Here is a 23,659-nt window from a genome sequence, read left to right as displayed (position 1 = left end):
GATGTCCTTAGGTTAGTTATGTTTAAGTAGTTCTAAGTTCTAGGGGACTGATGACCTCAGAAGTGAAGTCCCATAGTGCTCAGAGCCATTTGAACCATACGAACCATGTGATCGTGACTTATTTAGTTTCATAAGAAAAAAACATATGTTAATGCGGATGTGTGGAAACTCTGAGGACAACAACGTAAAAGTCCTGGACAACTGTAAAGTAAAAGCATTTGTCCTTCAAACAGGAATTACTTTTCAGTTCAATCAGGGCATCTGCTCATGAACAGTGGCACTTTCAACTGAACCGGGCTGCGGTTCTCATTGTCCCTCCCACAACGCAATTTTGTTTTTAACTGCATCTCAGTCAAATTAGAGATAACTTGTTTCTCAACCTGCAACGTCTTACTATGGGCAGCGTGTAGTCAAGTCCGCTTAAAATGCGAGGCCTGCAATCCATTCCGGATGCTCTAATTTTCGTTCCCGTATTCCTCTCTTCTTCACAAATTCAATAATAATGGGTTTTAAATCGATATCTTTATCCATTTCCAAGATACAGAAGTTCAAAGTTGGCATACTTCTACACGTAAAATCCGGCTTGAGGCGAAATCTAAATAATAAATAAACCACATCAATTTTCTCAAATTTTAACGGTATATTCTCTAGGCTTGTATCTAGAAGAGACACCTTCCCGTTTTCAGAAATCTTTACCCATTACCGAGAACACCGAAAATCTAGTTTTTTGAGTACCAAAAGTCAGCCGCAGATTCCAAGACGACTATGCGCCGCAAACAGATGTTTTTGCGATATATTCCACAGGTCTCAAATTTTCTTCATAGCTTTACCGATTTCCGATATACAGCGGTTCAAATTTACTCTACTTGTACAAGTACAATACGCACGTAAAATCCGGTGTGAGGCGGAAACCTAGTTTATGAAGTGACGTAGCACGCGGATGTATGCTGTCAAATGTCTCCGATATCATCTAGGAAACTCTTTCTGTAGTTCTAAAGCACATGCAAAATGTTTTGCACGTAAAATCCTCTCTGTGGTGTGTAATTAGTTTTGTGTTAGTTCAGTCTCTAAATTTTACTGACCAGTACATGCCCTGCTGCAGCAGAGGAAAGAAGGGAACACAAAAAATGCGAATATGTTCCTGTTTATTTGAAAGACACTGACTAAAAGTTGGTTACCAGCTGCTTCATTTGACCTTCCTTGCCACCTTTAAAAATTTTCTCAATGATGTTGCCATGCGAACGTATTCGCTCCTTTTTATGCTGAGAGAGAGGAAGACAGTGGAAATGGCAAAGAGACAGAAAAGCAGGAAATGCTAGAAGATAGTAGACAATGGTTGTGTTATAGAAAAAGCGAAAGAGACAATGGCAGTGTGAGATAAAGAGAGGGACACAATCGTTGTGGAACATAGCTGACAATGACAGAACAGTGCTGGGAAAATAGTGAAGAAGATAGTGCCTGGGAGAGGTGGGGGGGGGGGGGGGGGGGATGAATAAAGAGAAAGTGGAAGTGTGTGAGAGCGGAGTGATAATGAGAGAATATGTGATAAAAATGACAATGAGGAACAGAGAGAGAGAGAGAGAGAGAGAGAGAGAGAGAGAGAGAGAGAGAGAGAGAGAGAAGAGGTTGTATCAGTAGAAAGGAAGAACTGAGATATTATCAGTAAGAGAGAGAGAGAGGAAAAGCAAGACAGTGACAGTGAGTTCGACGTTCATACATTTTTTTCGAAGTGTTGGCAATTGGTTCTGCTGTTGCGTCCATGTCCGCAGCTCGTGGTCGTGCGGTAGCGTTCTCGCTTCCCGCGCCCGGGTTCCCGGGTTCGATTCCCGGCGGGGTCAGGGATTTTCTCTGCCTCGTGATGACTGGGTGTTGTGTGAGGTCCTTAGGTTAGTTAGGTTTAAGTAGTTCTAAGTTCTAGGGGACTGATGACCATAGATGTTAAGTCCCATAGTGCTCAGAGCCATTTTTTGTCGCGTCCATACACAAACTCTGAGCCTGAAATATTATTATCGCGAGTGGCAGCGAGTGAACAGTTGTTGGTTGTAGTCGTACGCAGCCTGGTGTGGAGAGAAGCCACGTGTCAGGAGAGGTCACAGCTTGCCCTGTCGACGCTAGTGGCCCCAGAGGAGATTTTTGTATTAATCGAGGATTTTTGGTAATGTGTCTTTTTGCTGCGTGCAGTTGGTGCTTGCTTGCATAAACCGAAATTAATATTCGTGTCTATGTTGTGACCAGATACATAATTATTGATTATAGATGTTGTGGAATAATTAAAGTTTTTGCTAATCAAAAACTGTCCAAGGAAAACAGAGGTCTGAGTAAAATCTGTCAGTGTATGAATCTTCAAATTTCAGAATATAGTACATTAAAAGTTTTTATTGTTTTATTTCTGTTTTTACACCACTTAATGCTTGTTGACTAAACCACTCCTTATCATTTAATTTCTGCGAAAATAAAAATAAAAATAAAAAAAATAAAAAAGCAAAAGAGTAGTTTCATCAGTAGTTGTGACCATGCATTGTACTCTGCATAGATCGCAGTATTTCTTTTGAATTATTTCAGGATGTGCTGCATGCAGAAATTCATGCAGTTGCAGCGGCAAGATGATTAAGTCATCTGTTGTGTGCAGGAGCATTATTGTATTAAATGTTAGATGTTGGAGAATATTTTTATAATCGCAGTCAGATACAGGAGAATTTATAATTTTTTCATAATGCGGGGCCACAGTCTAAATATATTTCCTTAAAGTCAGTACCGGCGTTGTTTACTGACCATTATCAAATAATGGCACTTTGAAGCCGAAATCATGAATGTGTAAGTGTAAATGTAACGCTATAAATAATCAACAGTCTAATGGCGGTACTGGCTTCAAAGAAGCAGAATTGACTTTTCATGATCTGTAGCAAGAGTAATTAATTTCTGTTTCTTTGTTCTGTATCAGAATACTGACGTGTCCGACAGTAGGAAGTTCCAGCAAATGTTTGAATGCTGACACATGGGAATAACGGTTTTCACAATAAAAGTTGTACAGCTACATATCAGATTTTACGATAACAATAATAAAGTTTTGTTAGACAGCCTAGCAATTTTTAGAGAAGAGGTATAGATAACGATAATAATGTCAGTTGTAAGGTGGCAGATTGTATGAATGTCAATTTCGCACCTTACATGAGAGATTTTATGTGTCGTAACAGGTATATGAGTACGTCACCTGACATACTTCGGCGATAATGAGCAGATTGGCCTATTAAAGTGTACAGTATGTAATGCAAAGGGATGACATTCGATTCGACGGTATTAACACATCGAACCCAAATCCTGCATGTCAATGAGCAAAAGGTGAAAAAAGCTCCTGGAGGAAATGTTTTAGTTTGGGGGCAGTTGTGAGTTGCGCTGTCACAGCCCAAGTACAATGGAACACTTTTAAAAAGGGATTGGTGACCCGTAGCGAAAGAGCCATACATTGAGGAGAGCAGGTAGTAGGTCGGTGCTGCTTGCTATGGAGAAATCCTTTACAGAAATGGGTTGGGGAATTTCCAGAAGGATACAAACAGACCAGCGATGCAGCTGATTATGTGAAATGCCCGTGGTGCGCTCGTGATGTACACGTGTAACTTGCAGGCGTCAGGAGTGGGCACAAAAATGTTCTATTGGCTGGAATAGGGACGACATTTCGACACAGTTTGAAGGTAGGCCCTTTGTGATTGGCAGAGGTAGTTTCCACAAGATGAAAGGAATGCTCCCACTGGTCTGAAAAAGCCATGACATGAAACACGGGAGGACACAGTCGAGGGACAGTTTGGTATGAAAGACACAAGCCTGAAAACTTCGTGGACTCTCCTCTGAACAAGCGGCAATTGTAGAACAGCGCGCATCACGTTCTGAACGACGCCAAAAGAGGAATTTTGAGTGAACACTGTGTTCACTTCACCTGACATTCAGCTAGCAATTAGATGCAGAGTCGTTGAGCGTCAATAGCAGAAAACGAAACAGCCATTTAGTTAATTGTTCTTGCGAGAACTGAGAGGGCACTGTAGTATACACGTTGCTCCATCTATGCACGTGTTTATCGCCATATTTCCAGACTAGGGATGAGTGCATGTCTCTCACCCAACAGAACACATAGGACAGTTTCAGCTGATAAAATCAGTAAAGATTTTGATTAGCTTTTTTATAACATTTTCAGAGAGCGAGAGCAGCCATGCAGCCGACAGCGCATCGCAGCTGAGGTAAATGCCACTAGCAGAGGTGTAAACTTGTTGGTTCACCAGCTTGCGTCCTGTCACAAAAACTAACCATCCTCCGTTGACTTGATTGTCATCCTAAACAGTGCCGAAGTTAGAACTGGAATCGGATGGTTTGTCGTAAAATTGGCCAACTTCAATGTAGTAGTAGTCGTAGTAATCTTGTATAGAACCTTCTATTTACACTTGATACTGTTGTGTTTAGTGAAATTTCGGCTAATCACAACCTACGTAACTTCGTGTACTTCTTTCACAATAATTCTGAAGCTAAACAAATTGTGTACAGCTAAACCCCAACGTGCTCTGTCCTAGAATGAGGATCCACTCCTAACCCCAGTCACTGATTCTGGAGACGCTAACAGACTCACAGGATGTTTTTGCTGATGTCTGACAAACGTGAAAAGGTGCGGAGTGTCAGACAGTGATAGAGCTTTACACATTTCCCTACGTCTGTTGCCATTATAATAATGTTTGGTAACTAAAACCTTCAAACTCTCTCTCATCCTGCTGTGTGTAAACAGTTCGGCTGCTCTCGTAACACTCTCAGACACTTACAGATAGTTCTTGCGAGCAACTGTCAGAAACTATCAGCGAAAATTTGACGCTAGTATAAACGACTACGTGAGCGCTATCTGAGAGTAACAAACGGTCTGACAACAAGAAACACTTCTGAGTAGCCAGCATCTACATCTACATCTACATCTACATCCATACTCCGCAAGCCACCTGACGGTGTGTGGCGGAGGGTACCTTGAGTACCTCTATCGGTTCTCCCTTCTATTCCAGTCTCGTATTGTTCGTGGAAAGAAAGATTGTCGGTACGCCTCTGTGTGGGCTCTAATCTCTCTGATTTTATCCTCATGGTCTCTTCGCGAGATCTACGTAGGAGGGAGCAATATACTGCTTGACTCCTCGGTGAAGGTATGTTCTCGAAACTTCAACAAAAGCCCGTACCAAGCTACTGAGCGTCTCTCTTGCAGAGTCTTCCACCGGAGTTTATCTATCATCTCCGTAACGCTTTCGCGATTACTAAATGATCCTGTAACGAAGCGCGCTGCTCTCCGTTGGATCTTCTCTATGCCTTGTATCAACCCTATCTGGGACGGATCCCACACCGGTGAGCAGTATTCAAGCAGTGGGTGAACAAGTGTATTGTAACCTACTTCCTTTGTTTTCGGATTGCATTTCTTTAGGATTCTTCCAATGAGTCTCAGTCTGACATCTGCTTTACCGACATTAATTTTATATGGTCATTCCATTTTAAACCACTCCTAATGCCTACTCGCAGATAATTAAAAGAATTAACTGCTTCCAGTTGCTGACCTGCTATATTGTAGCTAAATGATAAAGGATCTTTCTTTCTATGTATTCGCAGCACATTACACTTGTCTACATTGAGATTCAATTGCCATTCCGTGCACCATGCGTTAATTCGCTGAAAAAAAAAAATTGCTCCGAGCATTATGGGACTTAACTGCTGAGGTCATCAGTCCCTTAGAACCTAGAACTACTTAAACCTAACTAACCTAAGAACATCACACACATCCATCTCGGGGCAGGATTCGAACTTGCGACCGTAGTGGTCGCGCGGTTCCAGACTGAAGTGCCTAGAACCGCTCGGTCACACCAGCCGGCAATTCGTTGCAGATCCTCCTGCATTTCAGTACAATTTTCCATTGTTACAACCTCTCGATATAGTACAGCATCATCCGCAAAAAGCCTCAGTGAACTTCCGATGTTATCCACAAGGTCATTTATATATATTGTGAATAGCAACGGTCCTACAACACTCCCCTGCGGCACACCTGAATTGACTCTTACTTCGGAAGACTTCTCTCCACTGAGATTGACATGCTGCGTTCTGTTATCTAGGAACTGTTCAATCCAATCACACAATTGGTCTGATAGTCCATATGCTCTTACTTTGTTCACTGAACTACTGTGAGGAACTGTATCAAACGCCTTGTGGAAGTCAATAAACACGGCATCTACCTGGGAACCCGTGTCTATGGCCCTCTGAGTCTCGTGGACGAATAGCGTGAGCTGGGTTTCACACGTTCGTCATTTTCGAAACCCATGCTGATTCCTACAGACTAGATTTCTAGTCGCCAGGAAAATCATTATACTCGAACGTAATACGTGTTCCAAAATTCTACAACTGATCGACGTTAGAGATATAGGTCGCGTTCTGCATACCTGTTCGACGTCCCTTCTTGAAAACGGGGATGACCTGTGCCCTTTTCCAATCCTTTGGAACGCTACGCTCTTCTAGAGACCTACGGTACACCGCTGCAAGAAGGGGGGCAAGTTCCTTCGCGTACTCTGTGTAAAATCGAACTGGTATCCCATCAGGTCCAGCGGCCTTTCCTCTTTTGAGCGATTTTAATTGTTTTTCTATCCCTCTGTCTATTTCAGCACTGGTCAGGGAAAAAAAATTATAGCTACTTATCCCGCCTGGGAGAATTTACCCCAACCTCCTCTACTGAGGAGCAATAAGTCGATTTGTATCCCAAAATGAGTTATTTAATTGTTTTTTGTAAGCATTCGAAAGTGGACCTCCTCGGTAACCTGCTGGAGAGCCTTGTAAGACACGTCAACGCCACGCAGAGTCACTTTTTTTATTTTAATTTATTTCTGCTTTTTGCGAGGTAAGAGGAGACAAATTTTTGCCACCGCTTCGCCGTCAGCCCCATACGTACGAGGGCGGTTCAGAAAGTAACCTCCGATTGGTCACAGTGCGGGTTGTGGGGGGAGTAGCGACGCCATCTGTGCGTTCACGCACTCAACAGGTCAGTCTGCATCAAGCCGTGGTCGAGTGAACGTCGTACCTGCGCTAGTTTAGTTTTTGTGGCAGTTTGAAATGTGTGCTGCAATAGAAAACCCCGCCAAATGTGAAGTGCGTGCTGTCATAAGGTTTTTTACAGCCAAAGGATATTCTGCAGCAGCTATTCATCGTGAGCTTTGTGCCGTGTATGGACCAAGAGTTATGAGTGAAGGAGTTGTCCGTGAATGGGTACGTTTATTTAAAAGTGGACGAGAAAACGTTCATGATGAAGAGAGGAGTGGTAGACCATCATTGGTGACTGACGAACTCGTTCAGACAGTTGATGCAAAAGTTCGTGAAAATCGACGTTTCTCAATGTCGGAGTTGTCTACTGGTTTTCCACAGATTTCTAAGACTCTCTTGTACGAGATAGTGACAGCAAGATTGGGTTACCGTAAGTTCTGTGCACGGTGGGTGCCCAAAATTCTTACCGACCACCACAAAACTCAAAGAATGGCCTCTGCATTAGACTTTCTGTCACGTTATGAGGACGAAGGAGAACCATTGTTAAACAGAATCGTGACCGGTGACGAAACCTGGATTAAGTACGTGAACCCTGAGACAAAAGAACAATCAAAGATGTGGGCACATTCAAATTCGCCTACCAAACCGAGAAAAGCCTCGCAAGATTATTCTGCCAGAAAACTGATGGCAACGGTGTTTTGGGATGCCAAAGGGGTGTTGTTGGTTGAATTCATGGAACGTGGTACGACCATTAATCAAGACGTGTACTGTGAAACAATAAAAAAGTTACGACGGGCTATACAGAACAAACGCCGTGGTATGCTGACTTGCGGTATCGCTTTTTTGCACGATAACGCCCGTCCTCACTCTGCTCGCAGAACAACGGCCCTTCTTGAGTCCTTCAAGTGGGGCGTTATCAACCATCCACCTTACAGCCCAGACCTGGCGCCAAGTGATTATCACCTCTTCATGCATTTGAAGAAATGGCTCGGGTCACAGCGGTTTGATGACGACGAAGAGTTCAAAGATGCGGTCACAGGCTGGCTCCAGGCACAAGCGGGTGATTTTTATGCAGAAGGAATTTCAAAGCTTGTAAAGAGATACGATAAGTGCCTCAATCGCTATGGAGACTATGTAGAAAAATAGTGCAAAGATGTAGTTGTAAGATGTATATATTAAAATATTTTTATTTAACTTGGTGTATTTTTTTAAATCAACCGGAGGTTGCTTTCTGAACGGCCCTCGTATATACGCTCGGCACGCTCACTGGCTTCGCGTAGCTGCTGGGTGAGTTACGGCACCACCAAGAGTTCGGCTTCACCCGCTGCACAGACCGCTTCCGCCCCCCCCTCCCCCCCCCCCCCCTCCTTCCCGCCACCGCCACCTCTCTGCCGATTAGCATAACACAGTCTGCGGCCTGTCTGCTCCCCACACGATTCACCACGTGCATCTGCCCTGCTTTCAGTCCTCACCACGTGCTGTAACGAGGTGCCACGAACAGAAAGGCCGCACAGGGCCAACCAGATGTCCAATCACGTCAAATCCAATTCGCACTTTCCTCACATCGCGTCCTGACAGCCACTGAGCGAAGCAGAAAGGTGGGCGTCCGAAAAGTAGTCGACTCAGTACCGCACTGTCAGTTACAAACGAGAGTACAACCGTGAAGGTTTTCATGTTGTTGTGGTCTTCAGTCAGAAGACTACTCTGATGCAGCTCTGCACGCTAATCTAGCGTGTTCGAGCCTCTACATCTCTGCAGAACTATTGCGACCCACATCCACCTCCTACAATTGGTACCCGCGACACTCCCCTCCAATGCCAAATTTACGATTCCTTGACGCCTCAGTATGTGTCCTATCAACTGAACTCTTCTTCTAGCCAAGTTGTGTCATAGATTCAGTTTTTTTCCCAATTCGACTCAGTACCTGCTTATTAGTTGCTCGATCTACCCATGTAATCTTTGTATTGGATTACATTACATTACATTAATACCTGTTCCATAGATAATGAATTCGATATTTTGCAAGGATATAGAAAGTGACTGTTTAAATAACTTTTCATTACACTTTTTTTTACAATTACTACTTCATATTTAAAAATTCATCTACTGAGTAGGAGTTGTCATTCAGAAATTCCTTTACTTTGAAACTTCCTAGCAGATTAAAACTTTGTACCGGATCGAGACTCGAACTCGGGACCTTTGCCTTTCGCGGACAAGTGATCTACCGTCTGAGGTACCCAAGCACGACTCACGCCCCGTACTCACAGCTTTACTTCTGCCAGTACCTCGTCTTCTACCTTCCAAACTTTACAGAAGCTCTCCTGCGAACCTTGCAGAACTAGCACTCCTGAAAGAAAGGATATGGCGGAGACATGACTTAGCCACAGCCTGGGCTGTTCCTTAGTTGTCAGACTTGTAATGCTATTTTCCAAATGATCAACGATTTCTGTGCCAAAGTCAGATTTAACCCAGAATAGTGAAGATCAGCCTTTCTTGTACTGTTGTACCTATGTAATTAGCTATTATTTTTGGAGTGGGACGGGTTATTAGTAACAAATTTCATAAGTGAATATATGTATTACAAAGGTACTGTGAATATCCCGAGTAACTCTGAATAAATGTCTGCAAAGTGATATGGGGGGCTTCAACTATTATTCTGATTACACGCTTATGTGCAGTGAATACTTTTTCTCTTCATGATGAAATATCCCAAAACATCATGCCATACGAAAGTACTGAATAAAAATAGGCATAGTAGGCTAAACTACTGATATGTCTATCACCAAAATCTGCAATAATCTTAATAGTATAAGTAGATGAAGCTACCCTTTTCAGCAGATCATCAATGTGGTTCTTCCATTTCAATTCTTCATTAATGCACACACCCAGAAACTTTTAATATTCTGCCTTAGCAACAGACTTCTTTTGAAGGTCTATATTTATCAATGCTATCATGATATTTGTTGTTGTTGTTGTTGTTGTGGTCTTCAGTCCTGAGACTGGTTTGATGCAGCTCTCCATGCTACTCTATCCTGTGCAAGCTTCTTCATCTCCCAGTACCTACTGCAATCTACATCCTTCTGAATTTGCTTAGTGTATTCATCTCTTGGTCTCCCTCTACGATTTTTACCCTCCATGCTGCCCTCCAATACTAAATTGGTGATCCCTTGATGCCTCAGAACATGTCCTACCAACCGATCCCGTCTTCTGGCCAAGTTGTGCCAGCAACTTCTCTTCTCCCCAGTCCTGTTCAATACTTCCTCATTAGTTATGTGATCTACCCATCTAATCTTCAGCATTCTTCTGTAGCACCACATTTCGAATGCTTCTATTCTCTTCTTGTCCAAACCATTTATCGTCCATGTTTCACCTCCATACATGGCTACACTCCATACAAATACTTTTAGAAATGACTTCCTTACACTTAAATCTATACTCGATGTTTACAAATTTCTCTTCTTCAGAAAAGCTTTCCTTGCCATTGCCAGTCTACATTTTATATCCTCTCTGCTTCGACCATCATCAGTTATTTTGCGCCCCAAATAGCAAAACTCCTTTACTCCTTTAAGTGCCTCATATCCTAATCTAATTCCCTCAGCATCACCCGACTTAATTCGACTACATTCCATTATCCTCGTTTTGCTTTTGTTGATGTTCATCTTATATCCTCCTTTCAAGACACTGTCCATTCCATTCAACTGCTCTTCCAAGTCCTTTGCTGTCTCTGACAGAATTACAATGTCATCGGCGAACCTCAAAGTTTTTATTTCTTCTCCATGGATTTTAATACCTACTCCGAATTTTTCTTTTGTTTCCTTTACTGCTTGCTCAATATACAGATTGAACAACATCGAGGAGAGGCTACAACCCTGTCTCACTCCCTTCCCAACCACTGCTTCCCTTTCATGTCCCTCGACTCTTATAACTGCCATCTGGTTTCTGTACAAATTGTAAATAGCCTTTCGCTCCCTGTATTTTACCCCTGCCACCTTTAGAATTTGAAAGAGAGTATTCCAGTCAACATTGACAAAAGCTTTCTCTGAGTCTACAAATGCTAGAAACGTAGGTTTGCCTTTCCTTAATCTTTCTTCTAAGATAAGTCGTAAGGTCAGTATTGCCTCACGTGTTCCAGTGTTTCTACGGAATCCAAACTGATCCTCCCCGAGGTTGGCTTCTACTAGTTTTTCCATTCGTCTGTAAAGAATTCGTGTTAGTATTTTGCAGCTGTGACTTACTAAACTGATAGTTCGGTAATTTTCACATCTGTCAACACCTGCTTTCTTTGGGATTGGAATGATGATATTCTTCTTGAAGTCTGAGGGTATTTCGCCTGTTTCATACATCTAGCTCACCAGATGGTAGAGTTTTGTCAGGACTGGCTCTCCCAAGGCCGTCAGTAGTTCTAATGGAATGTTGTCTACTCCGGGGGCCTTGTTTCGACTCAGGTCTTTCAGTGCTCTGTCAAACTCTTCACGCAGTATCGTATCTCCCATTTCATCTTCATCTACATCCTCTTCCATTTCCATAATATTGTCCTCAAGCACATCGCCCTTGTATAGACCCTCCATATACTCCTTCCACCTTTCTGCTTTCCCTTCTTTGCTTAGAAGTGGGTTTCCTTCTGAGCTCTTGATATTCATACAAGTCGTTCTCTTATCTCCAAAGGTCTCTTTAATTTTCCTGTAGGCAGTATCTATCTTACCCCTAGTGAGATAAGCTTCTACATCCTTACATTTGTCCTCTAGCCATCCCTGCTTAGCCATTTTGCACTTCCTGTCGATCTCATTTTTGAGACGTTTGTATTTCTTTTTGCCTGCTTCATTTACTGCATTTTTATATTTTCTCCTTTCATCAATTAAATTCAATATTTCTTCTGTTACCCAAGGATTTCTACCAGCCCTCGTCTTTTTACCTACTTGATCCTCTGCTGCCTTCACTACTTCATCCATCAAAGCTACCCATTCTTCTTCTACCGTATTTCTTTCCCCCATTCCTGTCAATTGCTCCCTTATGCTCTCCCTGAAACTCTGTACAACCTCTGGTTCTTTCAGTTTATCCAGGTCCCATCTCCTTAAATTCCCACCTTTTTGCAGTTTCTTCAGTTTTAATCTACAGGTCATAACCAATAGATTGTGGTCAGAGTCCGCATCTGCCCCTGGAAATGTCTTACAATTTAAAACCTGGTTCCTAAATCTCTGTCTTACCATTATATAATCTATCTGATACCTTTTAGTATCTCCAGGGTTCTTCCATGTATACAACCTTCTTTCATGATTCTTAAACCAAGTGTTAGCTATGATTATGTTGTGCTCTGTGCAAAATTCTACCAGGCGGCTTCTTCTTTCATTTCTTAGCCCCAATCCATATTCACCGACTATGTTTCCTTCTCTCCCTTTTCCTACACTTGAATTCCAGTCACCCATGACTATTAAATTTTCGTCTCCCTTCACTATCTGAATAATTTCTTTTATTTCATCATACATTTCTTCAATTTCTTCGTCATCTGCAGAGCTAGTTGGTATATAAACTTGTACTACTGTAGTAGGTGTGGGGTGCGTATCCATCTTGGCCACAATAATGCGTTCACTATGCTATTTGTAGTAGCTTACCCGCATTCCTATTTTCCTATTCATTATTAAACCTACTCCTGCATTACCCCTATTTGATTTTGTGTTTATAACCCTGTAGTCACCTGACCAGAAGTCTTGTTCCTCCTGCCACCGAACTTCACTAATTCCCACTATATCTAACTTCAACCTATACATTTCCCTTTTTAAATTTGCTAACCTACCTGCCCGATTAAGGGATCTGACATTCCACGCTCCGATCCGTAGAACGCCAGTTTTCTTTCTCTAATCATACAGTAAAGCTGCATGCCCTCGGGAAAAATTACGGCTGTAGTTTCCCCTTGCTTTCGGTCGTTTGCAGTACCAGCACAGCAAGGCCGTTTTGGTTATTGTTACAAGGCCAGATCAGTCAATCATCCAGACTGTTGCCCTTGCAACTACTGAAAAGGCTGCTGCCCCTCTTCAGGATATTTACTGTACAGAATTGCACATACTATGTTTTCTCAAAATTTAGTGAGAGTCCATTGCCAGAGAACCACTTAATAATTTTATGAAAGATTTTATTTATAGTTTCCTCAGCTAATTCTTGTTTGTTGGGTGTGATTACTGTACTTGTATCATTAGAAAAAGCAACTAGCTTTGCAAACTCATGAATACAGAATGGAAAGTCATTAATACATATTAAGAACAATAAGGGACCCAAGACTGAACCCTGTGGGACACCATTCTTGACACCTCCCCAGTTAGAGGACTCTACTGATTTTTGCAGACTGTCTGTAGTGTTAATTTAAACCTTCTGCATTCTTCCAGTTGAATATAAATTAAACAATTTATGGAGGGTCCCACTCATAGCACAGTACATAAGCTTATCTAGAAGATTTTCATCATTCACACAGTTCAAAAGCTTTTTTAGCGACGGATTCCAAAAGCTTCTTTTGTATCCTCTCTATTTTTACCATCATGAGTTATTTTACTGCCCAAATAACAAAACTCATCAAATGCTTTTAGTATGCCCTTTCATAACCTAATTCCCTCTGCATGACCTGATTTTTCGACTAGAATCCATTATTCTTGATTTACTTTTGTCATACTCTTCTCGTATTCTCTTTTCAAGACACTACCCATTCCGTTCTACTGCTCTTTGAAGTCCTTCGTGGCGTCTCATAGAATTACAGTATCGTCACCAAATCTAAATATTTTCGTTTCTTCTCCTTTAATTCCCACTCCACAACTAGCTTTGGCTTCTTTTGCTGCTTGGTCAGTGTACCGGCAGAGTAGCATCGGCGATGGGCGACAGCCACGTGTCACTCCCTTTATCAGCCATGCCCTTCTATGTGCTTTGCCCTTAGAGGTGCATTCTGCTTCCTGTAAAACAACATCTTCACCCACTGTAGGGTGCGTGGCAGAAAGTGCCCTGCACCACTACTAGTAATTTCCTTTCCTGTTCCACTCGCAAGCAGTGCAAGGAAAAAACGATTGTCTACACATATAGTTTCTCGTATCTTATCCTCGTGGTTTTAAAGTGTATTGTTTGTTGGCGGCAGTAGAACCGCTCGACAGTCAGCTTAAAACGCCGGATCTCCAAATTTTCTCAATAATGTTTCTCGAAAAGAACGTCACCTTCCCTCTAGGGATTCCTGTATGAGTTCCCAATGTATCTCCGTAACACTTACAGTACGTGTTACTCGAATCTACCAGTAACAAATCTAGCAGCCCGACTCTGAATTGCTACGATGTCTTCCTTGAATCAGACCTGGTACGGATCCCAAACACTCGAACAGTACTCAGGAATAGGTCGCACCAACGTCCTACATGCGGTCTCCTTTATAGGTGGACCACTCTTTCCTAAAATTCTCTCAATAAACCGAAGTCGACCATTTACCTTCCATATCACAGTTCTCACATGTTCATTCCACCTCATACCGCTTTGGAACGTTACGCCTAGTTAATTAAATGACTTAACTGTGTCAAGCAGGACACATGTAATACTGTATCCGAACATTACAGGTTCGATCTTCCTACTCATCCGCATCAACTTTTGTTTTTCCACATTTAGCGTTAGCTGCCATTTATCAACCCACTAGAAATTTTGTCTAGATCGTCTTATATATTAGTCACTCAACTTCGACTCGTTACCGTACACCACGCCATCATCAGCAAACAACCGCAGATTTCTGCCCACCCTGTCCTTCAAATCATTTATGTACATAGAGAGCAACAGCGGTCCCGTCACACTTCTCTGGGGCACTCCTGACGATAACCTTCTCTCTGATGAACACTCGCCGTCGAGGGCAGCATACAGGCTTCTTTAAACGCGAACATTTCAGGTTAGGCTTTACCGTGATTGTCACTGACATTAAATGAAACAATAAGTTTACTGTTACCAGTCACTATTTATATCCACGACGCGTTTCAGGGGCTTAAACCTCGATCATCCGGTGGATTTACAACTGCCTACATCATTAAAATTGCGAAAACACACACACATTATATATATATATATATATATATATATATATATATATATATATATATATATATACACCTTAATTATGTTGCCATAACAGCTGCCAAGAGTACAAGAGATTGACCTCATTTACATGTATATCATCACAGCAACAGCTTGCACCCCTAGTCAGCTTGAAACTATATGTACATCAACTACTGGCGCAATTTGTACATCCATCTGCATATTTTAAAGCATAACCAATTTATTATCCCAACTTTTAGGCAATTATTACATGTAACAGATATAATCTTAAGACCCCTTGCCATGTAAAGTTTGCTCTCATACAATCACTCTTTCCACCCTCTCTCTCCTTATCACTTTATCTTTCTCTTTCTCTCCCTCTGCCTCCAGCCTTTGATACCTATCTATAATACCAATCAAAATTGCTATTAATGTATAATTTTACTGCTTTAACCAATATGATTATTGTACTTAAAGTTTGTAAAATTTAAGCTTTTTTAACTTGTCAAAATCGGATTTATATACCATCTGAAGTATTTATTCCAGCGCATGCATTCAACACCTCAAAACAAACAACTCCAAATCCTTAAAAAAAATTCTGTAACAATGTTGTTACGATGTATATTCTTTGTAGTTTGCGATAATGTTTTCTCTTCTGCTGTACGATCCTTGCACCCAATAGTTTCCAGACGCCATATTTGTTTACAAAGTATGACAATATATGTGATGTGTTACGAGAGCGAAAGGAACCTGTGACTACTGGAGGTACTCTTTTTTACTTATTTTAGGTTTACCGTTAGATATATGTTTAATTTTTTGTCCAAAGAAACCCAAAACCATGTTCTGAAATAGTGTTTTGTTTTCTCCACTTCGTCACTTGACTAACCATCCACCGGAGACTTGATTGTCGTCGTAAATAGTACCGAACTTTGAATCGGAATCAGACGATTTTCGTGGTTCTGACCAACATCATAACGTATGTGTAGGAGCAGTTTTGTAAAGAAACGTCCAATTAAACTTTCATATTATTGTGCTTAGGATTAATGTAAAGAAACTTTCAATTAAACTTCCATATTATTGTGTTTAGGATTAATGTGCTTTCAGAGAGTTAATATTTAACATTGTTGTGTATAAACTTATTTCACTTTTTGATGTTGGCAAGATGCGTTATCCATTGCGCTGTTTTTATGTTGGCAAGTTGAAAACTGTATGAAAAGTTGTAATTTGGTGACAAATATTGCGGCATTAAACTTGTCATTTCACCTCACACAGTTGTTCTCAGTTCTAGAATAAGCGAAAACCAAACCACCGCAACTCTTACAAGTAGATGTGCACGGAGTCAATTAGCATGATGGCGCTCCGAGTTCCTCGGTGTGTTTTCTGTCGTAAGGTATCGCCCACGGCTGTCAACAAATGTAGTCGGCATTCACGAGTGTTTTGTGCAGTATAAGTGTCCTCAAGCGGCCGATCCCAGCAGGTAGCAGCTGACGTGCTGGGCCACACCTTCTTTGGCTGTGCTCACAGATTGCAGCAGTGCTGCCTACTGGCCATCACCATGGTCCAAGCAATTTTTGTGGGTGGGGGGTGGGAGGTGGGGCTGTCAAACTCGCTGGACCAGGATTCTAGGTCCTATTCGCCCAAAATGAGCGTTTAGGGCCGAAAGGCAAGGACATTGCTCAAGAAAGTGAACTGGCAACACTGGAAGAGATCCAGCACTGAAGCACACAATCAGGAGGGAAGGACCCTGGGCGTCTGGAAATAAACGGACATGATGTCAGGATGACGATGGCTATAGTGAGGACTGCACCCGCGTGCGTGCGTTCATGGTAGTCACGTCTGGCGTCCTGGAGCCCAAGTTGTAGGTGTGCGGGTGGGAGATCGGCAAGGGTGGGCGTTCCAGTTTAGACAGACCAGGGGTGCTCAACTTTTTTATGCTTGAAATCTACTAAGTGCAATTTAGCCCATCAAGATATGTACTGACTTAAAAATTCATAAATGTTTAAGTTCAAAACAGCACTGTAGCGAAAATTAAACATTTTAATTGCAGTAAATACATAGAAGTTAATTTTCTCTTCATCAAATTATGTAGGCCTGCTACTTAGTTTTCAAGCCATTACACATGTGAAAAATATTAAAATAAACCCATCATGAATGTTGAAAAACTTTAGTGAGATACTTGACTCTGGATATCATTGGCATCTTTGTTACAGTATGCTGAGTAGTTTGTCAGAGCCAAACTGAACGCAGTCTGGAAGATGAGGATCAGTCAGTTAGTTTATACACTCAGTTCTCACTATGTTCTTTCTTGAAAACGCTGCCTCACAGACATAAGTTAATCCAGAAAACGATAATATGCTGCCACTTTTATCAATGTTAGTGTTGGTTTTTACAAGAACTAATTTCCAAAACTTATTTTCATTCTGTTCTGACTTTAAGTAAATGTCATTTTGAAAGCGAGCTGTTTGCTCCGTCGTGCATACTGTTGCTTCGTGCACGCTCAAAAACGGAGGTGTGTGTTACCTACTGGAGGCAGAGTTTTCTCTCCCCGCACTGCACACCGCATCTCAATGCTTTCTCCGTAGCCCCCGCTCACAATGCGAGCAGTAACCTCACGATACAGGAGGAAAGACTGTTGCATGGTGCGAGCGTTAAAGACGGTGAAATGCAGATGGAGACGAAAGAGGCGGACACAGTGTTTTCAGAATTACCGCCTACAAATACCGCGCCATAGCCTCATTCGCAATGAACTGATATTTAAAAAACAGAAAAAAAAGAAACTCATTTGAAGAGATTTTGAGTGATCGGCTCATAAAGCCGTGGCGATCGACTAGTCGATAGCGATCGATGGATTGAGCACACCTGACACACATACATTGCCGGTGCTCCTGTCAGTAGGTGCAAACAAAGTCGAAGCCCCTCAGAGAGTCTAAAAACTAAACTCCGCCCGAACAGGTGATGAAGGCCCAGCGGTACCGTCCGGCCGCTGTGTGATCCTCAGCCCACAGATATCACTGGATGCGAATAGGGAGGGACATCACAGCACTCACTTGGCTCCATATCATTTTACGAGACCGGACCCGCTATTTCTCAATCAAGTAGCTCCTCAGTTTGCCTCACAAGGGCTGAATGCACCCCGCTTGCCAACTGCTCTCGGCAGAATGAAGGGTCGCACGTCGGCGTTCTAGCCCAGACAGACATCGCTGAACTTCGGTGACCTGACGGGAACTGGTTTTCCCACTGCGGCAAGGCGGACTAAACAGCTGCTCAGTGGCACTTGTAACGAACAGCTTAAATTTCACCAAAAAATTAACTACAATTTTTCGATTAAACTGTGACTTTAAAAATCGCTACATATTAGTATAGATATTTTCGAGGTATGCTACATGTATCGGTGGTTTCTATCTACGTTAAGTGGTTATAGAAATCGGTACATGAAAGTATCGACATTTCCCAGCTGTGTTGAATTGTGAGTTCCCGACTGTGTGTTTCTGTATGAAATTTAGCACAAATTTACCTCCCACTCTACAAAAGGGCTAAGTATTACCAAAACTATCTACCCAGAAACTGTTATCCAGCTTAATTTCGTGTGCTAACCTTTGACTAAAAGGGACCTAATTTGAACTGTAGCTGGTCTGAATACAAATTGCCCTTATATTAAATGCGCAACTCAAGTAAAAAAATTACCTGGCCCAAATCAAAATTTCCACTTTCTCGTGTCTTGACAGCATTGTTGCAGATTTCTCTAAAGCACAACAGCAAACAGCACACAGACAGCGGCTAAGCTAGATTTCTATTTCTAAATAAAATTTCCAGACTATATTCAAACTGTTGCATACCACACGGTGCAATTTGGTAATGCGTAATGATAAGCAGTGGGATCGGTGAGTAATTCTTCGTATGAAATAATATTCGAAAACAACGATTTTAAAATAAAGAATGTATTCAGATGTCAACGGCCTTGCCGCAGTGGTAACACCGTTTCATGTCAGATCACCGAAGTTAAGCGCTGTCGGGCTGGGCTAGCACTTGGATGGGTGACCATCCGGTCTGCCGAGCGCTGTTGGTAAGCGGGGTGCACTCATCCCTTGTGAGGAAAGCTGAGGAGCTCCTTGACTGACAAGGGAACCTCCCCATCGCACCCCCCTCAGATTTAGTTATAAGTTGGCACAGTGGATAGGCCTTGAAAAACTGAACACAGATCAATAGAGAAAACAGGAAGAAGTTGTGTGGAACTATGAAAATATAAGCAAAATATAGGAACTGAATAGTCCATGCACAAGATAGGCAACATCAAGGATAGTGTAAGTTAAGGAGCGCCGTGGTCCCGTGGTTAGCGTGCGCAGCTGCGGAACGAGAGGGCCTTGGTTCAAGTCTTCCCTCGAGTGAAAAGTTTACTTTCCTTATTTTCGCAAAGTTATGATCTGTCCGTTCGTTCATTGACGTCTCTGTTCACTGTAATAAGTTTAGTGTCTGTGTTTAGCGACCGCACCGCAAAACCGTGCGATTAGTAGACGAAAGGACGTGCCTCTCCAATGGGAACCGAAAATATTAGATCGCAAGGTCATAGGTCAACCGATTCCTCCACAGGAAAACACGTCAGATAATAATTGTCTGAAAATAAAATATTAAACTTTTCACTCGAAGGCAGACTTGAACCAAGGACCTTTCGTTCCGCAGCTCCGCACGCTAACCACGGGACCTCGGCGGTCCGGAGCTTAAATGTCCTTGTTTAGCATATCTTGCGCATGGACTACTCAGTTTGTATATTTTGCTTATTTTTTTCATAGTTCCATACAACTTCTTCCTGTTTTCTCGATTGATCTGTGCTCAGTTTTTCAAGGCCAACTTATAACTAAATCTGAGGGGGGGTGCGATGGGGAGGTTCCCTTGTGAGAAGTAGCGGCTGCGGTGTCTGACACACGGCCGGGAGAGCGGTGTGCTGACCCTCCATATCCGCATCCAGTGACGCCTGTGGGTTGAGGATGACACGGCGGCCGGTCAGTGCCGCTGGGCCTTTATGGCCTGTTCTGGAGGAGTTTTATGTATTCAGAAAGACACAACATTGGTCTGAACAATACAATACTTAAAAAAAAGAAGAATGATTTAAAAAGAGTACGATGTTAACAGAGAAATTCTGTAAAAAGCAGATAGCTTAATTAGCTGGAACGTTAATGCATTGTTCAGGGAAGTGGGGTGGTTTTTCTCTCATATATATATATATATATATATATATATATATATATATATATATATACTCCTGGAAATGGAAAAAAGAACACATTGACACCGGTGTGTCAGACCCACCATACTTGCTCCGGACACTGCGAGAGGGCTGTACAAGCAATGATCACACGCACGGCACAGCGGACACACCAGGAACCGCGGTGTTGGCCGTCGAATGGCGCTAGCTGCGCAGCATTTGTGCACCGCCGCCGTCAGTGTCAGCCAGTTTGCCGTGGCATACGGAGCTCCATCGCAGTCTATAACACTGGTAGCATGCCGCGACAGCGTGGACGTGAACCGTATGTGCAGTTGACGGACTTTGAGCGAGGGCGTATAGTGGGCATGCGGGAGGCCGGGTGGACGTACCGCCGAATTGCTCAACACGTGGGGCGTGAGGTCTCCACAGTACATCGATGTTGTCGCCAGTGGTCGGCGGAAGGTGCACGTGCCCGTCGACCTGGGACCGGACCGCAGCGACGCACGGATGCACGCCAAGACCGTAGGATCCTACGCAGTGCCGTAGGGGACCGCACCGCCACTTCCCAGCAAATTAGGGACACTGTTGCTCCTGGGGTATCGGCGAGGACCATTCGCAACCGTCTCCATGAAGCTGGGCTACGGTCCCGCACACCGTTAGGCCGTCTTCCGCTCACGCCCCAACATCGTGCAGCCCGCCTCCAGTGGTGTCGCGACAGGCGTGAATGGAGGGACGAATGGAGACGTGTCGTCTTCAGCGATGAGAGTCGCTTCTGCCTTGGTGCCAATGATCGTCGTATGCGTGTTTGGCGCCGTGCAGGTGAGCGCCACAATCAGGACTGCATACGACCGAGGCACACAGGGCCAACACCCGGCATCATGGTGTGGGGAGCGATCTCCTACACTGGCCGTACACCACTGGTGATCGTCGAGGGGACACTGAATAGTGCACGGTACATCCAAACCGTCATCGAACCCATCGTTCTACCATTCCTAGACCGGCAAGGGAACTTGCTGTTCCAACAGGACAATGCACGTCCGCATGTATCCCGTGCCACCCAACGTGCTCTAGAAGGTGTAAGTCAACTACCCTGGCCAGCAAGATATCCGGATCTGTCCCCCATTGAGCATGCTTGGGACTGGATGAAGCGTCGTCTCACGCGGTCTGCACGTCCAGCACGAACGCTGGTCCAACTGAGGCGCCAGGTGGAAATGACATGGCAAGCCGTTCCACAGGACTACATCCAGCATCTCTACGATCGTCTCCATGGGAAAATAGCAGCCTGCATTGCTGCGAAAGGTGGATATACACTGTACTAGTGCCGACATTGTGCATGCTCTGTTGCCTGTGTCTATGTGTCTGTGGTTCTGTCAGTGTGATCATGTGATGTATCTGACCCCAGGAATGTGTCAATAAAGTTTCCCCTTCCTGGGACAATGAATTCACGGTGTTCTTATTTCAATTTCCAGGAGTGTATATATATTTTCTTTTTCTTTTGACCTTGTCGTATGTACATATATTCATCCTTGGTGTAGTTTACAGACAATCTTTCTTCATCTAACAAAACAATCACAAGTGAACACAGCACTACTGAATGCGTCCATCACGTACCGCACTTCGACTAAGAATGGTTCAGATTACACAGAGGCAAAGACTGTGCCACAACAAGATCAAAGGTTGCGTAACAGTAGCGTAACATGCTCTCTGTCTGATGAGTACATCGATAAATTACAAAAACCAAAATGATATGCCCACCCTGTAAAATGTATCGAAGAGCTGTGTTACATCCGTTTTAGGCAAACGACGTTTCCCAGTCCCTATTGGTGACAAGCAAAGCCGGCCGCGGTAACCAAGCGGTTCTAGGTGCTTCAGTCCTGAACCGCGCGACTGCTATGGTCGCAGGTTCGAATCCTGCCTCGGGCATGGATGTGTGTGATGTCCTTAGGTTAGTTAGGTTAAGTAGTTCTAGGGGACTGATGAACTCAGTTGTTAAGTCCCATAGTGCTCAGAGCCATTTGAACGATTTGACAAGCAAAGATGTCTGTGACAAAGCAGTGAAGTAGTACTAGGTAGGGAATACATCGCGAAACACATAGGGGGGGGGGGGGGGGGGGGTTGTCGTTTTGTTTGACGTTTGTGCAGAGCTGAACAGAGATGTGTGCGGTTCGAGTAATCGGCAGCGGCGACGAAATGTCTTCACCTGCTGTGGGCGGCGACATTTATGTTTTGGCGTCGCGGCTTGGCGGTGTGTTGACTGTCAAGAAGCTGAAACTCTCTCCTAGAACGTAGGTAGCAACGAAAAAAGGAAATTCTAAAAATGAAATGTCAGTTACTTCTTGTCGATCCTTCAGGGCAAATGTCTAATTTATATTGTATCTGAAGTACTCTGGACTCTGAACACTTCTGCAAGAAACACACGAACTGTGTATTTAAGAACGCAATGGATTCAGCACAAATGGTCTTCGTTGACCGTCACAAACAAGTAAGAAACTTTATACCAAGGTCCTAAAAGGGAATTAAGATCACAACAAAACACAAATACTTGGAATTCAAGTCTTGGTTGAGAAAAGAACGCAATGAAAGCCTCTACAGAATTCGTTCTCCACTAGTTTGACTACCCGATGTTTAAGTCGTTGCGCTCGTTGAGCGAAGCGCATTGTACGGCTCGCTATTAAATTTTTTTTAATTTCTGAAATCACCCGCCTTGTCAGTAGTCGCCGCGATGTCAAAATCGAGATCGGATTGGAGTCTCCGGTCGCCGCATATCTAAGGCGAGTTGGGTTCCCGCGGGCCGCGAGGCGGACAGAACGAGGAAGAAGGGGCTTGCTGGGAGTTGGCTCCGGACTGCGCGTGAGTAGCGACGTCTGTGTCGGAGGGCACGGCCGCTTGGTTGGTGGGCCCCGCGGAAGCAGTCGGTTGGGTGTCGGAACGCCGTGGGCTCCAAGATCCCAGAGTGGAGGGCCGGAGTTGTCCCGATGGCGGTCATCGTGTGCTCATTCAAGGGCTGACAAGTGATTTCACGGTTCTGCCCTTGGATTCCGACGAAGAATTACGGCAGTTTTGCCGTATGAGGTGAACATAAGAATTCTAAAAAGATGCACGTTGGTGGCGCGTATATCAGAGTAGTGTAAGCTTTGCTTCAGTACTGCAGTCTCCAGCTAGAGAGCTGTTTGGTCGGAGAGCGTTGATATCGACACCGTCATCTATTTAGCTGCTTTAAAGTAAATAACTGTTTTGGATCGAAGGTGGATCCAAGTGAGGGACCGAATCATTGCTTGTCTAGTTAAGAAACCTAAGTCGGCCCCAAGCGTGTTGAACTCTCTTATCTACAGTCATAACGAGTAATTTGACACTCTGGTAGTGTGCACGTACGAACTTTGGAGGTGCTGT

The sequence above is a fragment of the Schistocerca americana genome, chromosome 9 (assembly GCF_021461395.2).
Source record: "Schistocerca americana isolate TAMUIC-IGC-003095 chromosome 9, iqSchAmer2.1, whole genome shotgun sequence".
Lineage (NCBI taxonomy): Eukaryota > Metazoa > Arthropoda > Insecta > Orthoptera > Acrididae > Schistocerca > Schistocerca americana.
The sequence above is the reverse complement of the archived record's forward strand: the minus strand, read 5'-3'. Positions refer to the sequence as shown.